The sequence below is a fragment of the Pseudoliparis swirei genome, chromosome 23 (genome assembly GCF_029220125.1).
Source record: "Pseudoliparis swirei isolate HS2019 ecotype Mariana Trench chromosome 23, NWPU_hadal_v1, whole genome shotgun sequence".
NCBI lineage: Eukaryota > Metazoa > Chordata > Actinopteri > Perciformes > Liparidae > Pseudoliparis > Pseudoliparis swirei.
Window position 1 is genome coordinate 7,241,881 of NC_079410.1, and position 6,332 is coordinate 7,248,212.

Sequence of the window (6,332 nt, forward strand, 5' to 3'; positions counted from 1 at the left end):
CGAATGATCTGAAATAGTCCGGCGAGCAAAGCGAGAGTTAGCTTCCATTTTGGTGTGAACGCAGCGGGAAGGAGAGTGAACAGACGGCAAAAGATCCTTCAAAATAAAAGCACAGGATTTATTTTTTCTTACATTTATTTAACCCTTGTGTTGCCTTCGGGTCAATTTGACCCGATTCAATGTTTCACCCTCCTGTCGCCTTCGGGTCAATATGACCCGATTCAATGTTTAACCCTCCTGTTACCTTTATATTCACTAACATATTTTACCCTTGGTGTCAATATGACCCCAGCTATTAAAATCTCCAGGAAATTATTAGAATTAATATTGTTTTCCAAGTTTAAGTGTGAGGTACTTTATGTTTGTTTGTTGACTCCCGAAAGAACACCGACATTAAACATTGAATCGGATCAAATTGACCCGAAGGCGACAGGAGGGTTTAATATTGAATCGGGTCAAAATGACCCGAAGGCAACACAAGGGTTAAGAATAGGCGATAATGTGTCTTTCAAGCCATCGCGGGCCAGATTTGGCCCGCGGGCCTTGTGTTTGACACCTGTGGGTTAGATGGACAAAACCTGACGAACCGAAAGGTGTAGAATGGGAGGTTCTGGTTGTTTTCTGAGGCCTTGTTCCTTGGTTCTTGGGCAGGCTGTTTCAACTGAAAGTGAGTGAGCAACGTTCAAAGCCTCCACTGGGGAGGCAGCTGTCTACATGTGCTCTGTGGACTTGCAGATCGTGTCCCCTGGGGTGTCATGTGGGGGTTGCTTTGGGAATATGAAGATACAGGGCTGTTGATATGAGCCATCAAAGCCATCTGGGCCGTTTACACCCGGAGAGAGCGCCGTAGCATGTTCCCTTGAGTAAAAATGATCTCACAAATATCAGTCCTTTATTTTAAAATGCTCATTAAAAATCTTGTTTAGTTAAAAAGCATCGGTGTAATGGTAAGAGTGGAAACAAATACGCTGTTGGGCTGCAAATGTTGCATTTTCTGTGAGAACATGTGACTGCAGTGAAAAAGAAGTTCCAATTCCCATAATTTGGGGTCAAATTCCACGTGACAACCAACTCTGTAGACCAAAATGCAATGCAGCAATGCAGCTGGGTCAGACAGGCATCTTGTGAAACATTCAGTTATATAAAGCCCAGTATTACAGTTGGGTTGTAATTCAAGGGATTTTTCAGCATGTAGAAAGTTCACACTGACAAATGGCTAATTTAAGTATCCAAAAACATATTTGAATGGTGGTGTTGATAGACTCAACACCTATTCAATAAAGCAAACGATAACAGACATGATGACCTGCTAATAATTGGGATGAGTGCTAAACACTGGTAACCAAGGCGACGTCCACACAGGTTTAAAAAGGAGAACGAACTACGTCCACAGTGTTTCGGCATCGAAATGATTTGCGGCCATAAAACGGGTATCACCTGACCATTCACATGACCAGTCACATGACCCTTCACATGACCATTCACCTGACCCTTCACATGACCAGTCACATGACCAGTCACATGATCGATCAGTCATATGACCAATCACATGCTGTGGTCATGTGGGTGCAAACAGGAAGTAGATGAGTTGCTTTATTACAAAGAATATGACTATTTAAACATATACAAGGATGCATGTCTTGCTCTTTCTCTCACACACACACACACATACATCCCTTTTACTTAAAAAAATTAACATTTGCCAATCAATGTTGACTAGATTATGGGTCAATAAACATGTCACTCGTTTCCTGTTTTTTTCTTCTTTTTTTCTGCCAGGTGGCTGCAAGTGCTTCTCACTGGAGAGCATTGTTGTTCGTAAAAAGTTTCTTTTTGTGAACTTAACAATAGTTGTACTGAAAAAAATGAACATCGATGAGGAAAAAGAAAGTCTTCCGTTTTTTGTACATCGGCCTCCTCAAAGCCGCAAACCTTGACTTCAAACATTCGCCGTCGGGCTCCTAACGCTGTGGACACGCCGCTTCCTGCTCGACGCTGACAAAAGGTATTCAACGGTTCAGCTGCCGTGGAAACAAAGAGCATCAAGGCTCCCGTAAACTTACTGCTGACATCAGGAGGACACCGTGGCTCCTTTAAAGCAGTGATTCCCCCACTCGATCCCCCAGGGGATACATGGGGGCATTGTAGCTCAGCCAATTTGAGAAAGAAAAAAGAATTAAGTGCAATTAAGTGTGTAACATCTCGTGATTACACTGGCGGAGAAATCCAAACATTTAGCAACGAGTATTGCAAATGATTTTAATAGTTAAATAAAGAAAATGTTGGATTGGACCACTAAAAGAATTTCAGTAAATGGTTGAAATAGTAAAGTGATGGATAACCTGGTGAATCCGTTATCTACAGGGGACACGTTGTTGAAAACAGAAGACATGATGAGGATGTGTGGTTGGAGAGAGATACAAGTAAGGGATGAATGTGTGATGGATAAACAGCCACAACATTTAGCGTGATGTAATTAACAATGCGATGCATTTAAAATGGACTAAAATTAACACGTTTTGAACATGTGAAGGGCTACTTGAGTTTATCCGACGGCGCTGTAGCGACGTCTTGGTACCCCACTGTTTTATATTATATATGCAATTAGGGCACAGAGATGGAATCACTGATGGGAAAAGATGGAAAAGAAGCAGATATGACAAAATAATATGAAGCTTCTGGGTAGGCTACAGCAATGTAGTAATACGGCTCGTATAGATAAATGATATTTGCTTTTAAAACTAGAACGGGCACTCGGTAGAGCGCATACCTTCGCATATCACAAGATTGGGCATTGCATTATGAACATTTTGGCATTAGTTGCATGCCAATTGGATACAAATTGACCGCGCTATGGTAAAAATAAGATCTTGACCTTTGACTCGATCGATCCCAAAATATTCAAGATTCAAGATGTTTTATTTGTCACATACACACAGTACACACAGGGGAAAGTGTGAATGAATGAGCAGGAAATGTTAGGGCAAACAAGCAAGCACTATTTACAATAAAAATAAAAACAAAACAACAGTGTGTGTGTGTGTGTGTGTGTGTGTGTGTGCCTAAGAGGGGCAGCTAGGTGTGGGGTGTGGGAGTCCTGTCCTCACGGAGTCTCAGAGTCCTGAGGCTCAACTGAAAGAAAAAGCAGCCTGTTGCAGTCTCCGTGTTGCTGACCAAGAGCATGAAACAGTCTGTTGGGGTGGTGTGAGATCCTTCTGTTATCTCAAGATCTTGGTGATTGCACTCCTGGATCTCCTGTCCTGCAGGGTCCTGGTGCCTGGTGTGGAAGTGGTGCTTAGTGTCAGCCCAATCAGGAGCTCTCCTGAGCGACTGCCTTCCTGTGCTGAGCGGAGTGGCCGCTGAACCAGGCTGTGATGCTTCTGGAGCAGACTCCCACTGGGAGGAGAGTCAGGATCCTTTAAATCTCAAGATGTTTTATTTGTCATAATACACACACAGTGTGAAATGAAAGAAAAGGCAATGTTCAGAAGGAGGAATGTGCAAGCAACAACAACACACTACAAAAAAAAAAAACAACACAATATTTACAGTGTGTGTGTGTGTGTGTGTGTGTGTAAGAGGGGGAAGGTGGTGTGGTGGGGGTCCTGGGGTGGTGAGTGATGGTCTGAGTGCCTGAGAAATGATCTGAGGAAAGAAGACTCTCTCTCTCAGTCTCTCCTGCGGCAGCGCCGCAGCCGAGCTGCCTGCTTGACCCAGCTTGTTATCTGAGTCTGTTTCCTTCATGATATCTCTCTGGCTCTCCTCGGCTCTGGTTTCTGCACCCTGGTGGGGGGAGGGAGGGGCAGGGTGGGAGTGTCATTCAAAGACTCTCTCTGAAACCTTCCTGTCCTGGCCGGAGCAGTTGCCCAAACTTGGCTGCAGATGCAGTGTCAGGCTTCTGCTGTCTGTCAGTCCAAGGAGAGACTACCTGAGGAAAATCCTGGTCTGGTCTCAGGCAAATGGTGTGCAGAGGCGGCCGCCTGCCTTTCTCACCAGAGTGTCTGTGTTCGTTGACCATGTCAGATCCTCGGAATCAAATGGTCCCCGGATAATAACCAATCATCCCACCAAATTTCATGCGATTCAAAGAAGATTTTGACCTTTTCATGACCTTGACCTTTGACCCGATCGATCCCAAAATCGAATCAAATGGTCCCCGGATAATAACCAATCATCCCACCAAATTTCATGTGATTCGGTTTAATACTTTTTGACTTATGCGAATAACACGCAAACACGCACGCATACAAATACACGGCGATCAAAACATAACCTTCCGCATTTTCAATGCGAAGGTTATAAGATTAAACAATTTAAGTGCGCTTAACCTTTACCGATTACTGCATCCATGACCATCTGTGAGCGTCACAGCTGGCCTGAAATGGAAACGCTCCTGCTTCGTGTTGGTCACACGCGGCCATTTTGGTTGCTGTCCCTCCCCGTGGTCGCCGTGGGGGAAGAGGCGGTGGACCGGTCTGAGGGCAGCGAGGAGGCTGTGGGCTCGATGTGATGATTATGCTGGTGGCAGGAGTGCTGCTCAGCATAATGGGGTTTCGAGGCCCGGGGGCAGAGTTTGTTTTACGCCTTGCCAGAGGAGGTGTTGACAGGAGCGATGGAGGAGCGGGAGAGACGGTCTTATTATTAAGCCTCGCCACACACGGAGCGAGTGTGTTGTGATGGTGGTGGATGAGTTTAGCCTGCCCGTGGAGAGATTAAGAAGAGGGTGCGGGTCAGAGGAGCATATAACACCTACAATTGGATTTGTCCTCCGGGGCTGGTGGTTGAGGTCCGCTCGGCTCGGGTGTGGGAAGATCAATGGTACTATCGGCCTAATGGATGCGGTTGCCAGATTGGGCTGTTTCTGATAAGGGAGGAGTATTGGCTTTAGTGGAGGAGACACAACCTTGGTTAACTCTGTGTTTTTAAAAGAGCTTCTCTGTGGGTGAAAACACAGTGTTTCAGGATGTACGCGGGCATGAGCGTCGGAGCGGTCGACCCTCGCTCGCCCGAGTGTTCAATTTGGTATCACACGGGTCGGACTCTGTGCGGCCGGTGGCGTGCTGCTCCGCCATCAGGTACGGATCAGGGCTCCGTCAGGGCCTCGGAGGCTGCGGAGAGTTCAGACCTGAGATATAGTGTGCGAGGAAAGACTTGGGGGGGGGGGGGGGAGATGCAGAATCGACGGGAGGGGAGAGGCCGGCGACGTGTTCTCATCATCGCCGGCGGTTTCTGCCCCCGCCGCCCTCTCTCTCTCTCCACGCCGTCCGTGGCGCACAGCACGGCCGTGCCAGAGGTTTCAACTGCCGCCGTGGGCCCCCCGGCACCTGAACGCAACCCCGGGGGCAAAGAGAAGCGGCGGCGCGTCTCTCCGCCAATATGCCAGCACAGCAGAACACACGGCAACAGCGAGGGAAGGGCGCGGGAGGAGAGGAGCTGCGGAAACACACGAGGCGGCGAGCTCGCCGTCTTCGTACCGGGCGCATTAATCCTCACAGTGGACCCCATCTTTACTCATTCATCGGCCTGCATGTCCACTCAATCAGTCAGTTAAAGGCTGGCCTGGTGGAGTGAGCCCCGCACACTCACCAGAGTGAGGGAGGAGGAGGAGGAGGAGGAGGAGGAGGAGAGGTTATACTCCACGCCATATAGCCCGAGCAGACACTGCAGTACAGAGATACAAACAGAGTGGGTTGGGGAGGAAGAGGAGGAAATGTGAGGGGGGGCTCTTTTAAATAATGAGGCAATAGGGGGAGGAGAAAGGGAGAGAGGGGGGGGGGGCAGCCTCGTATCAAGAGTGAGCAAGATTAAGAGGTTCAAAGTAAAGGAGGGAGAGAGCAGTCGATATCGAGAGCGAGGGATAGGGAGACATCCAGGACGACGACGACGACACCTCACAGACTACAGAGGTATGTATGCGTGAGAGAGGGAGGGAGAGAGGGAGGGAGGGAGAGAGAGGGATGTGGTGGGGGAGTGTGTGAGAGTTAGAGAGAGGGAGGGATATCCACTGCACTGTTGTGTGACTGGAAATTTAATAGAGAGAGAGAGAGGGAGGGAGGCAGGAAGGCAGCAGGGGAGGGGAGGGGAGGGGAGAGGAGATGAGCTGAGCGAGAGAGAGAGAGAGCGACGCAATGCAAAAGCACTGAGCTAGAGCCTGTTGTTGTTGGAATGACAGAGGACCGGGACAGGCTGTGGACGCTGCCAGACCCTCACTGCAGAGCGGGGGTCTGTTGGGGGGGGGGGGGGGGGTCAAGTGAACGAGAACATATCGTGCATACAGTGGAAAAGGGCGACCAAGGCCATGCGGAGTGTGCAGTGTGCAATATTAAATAGCA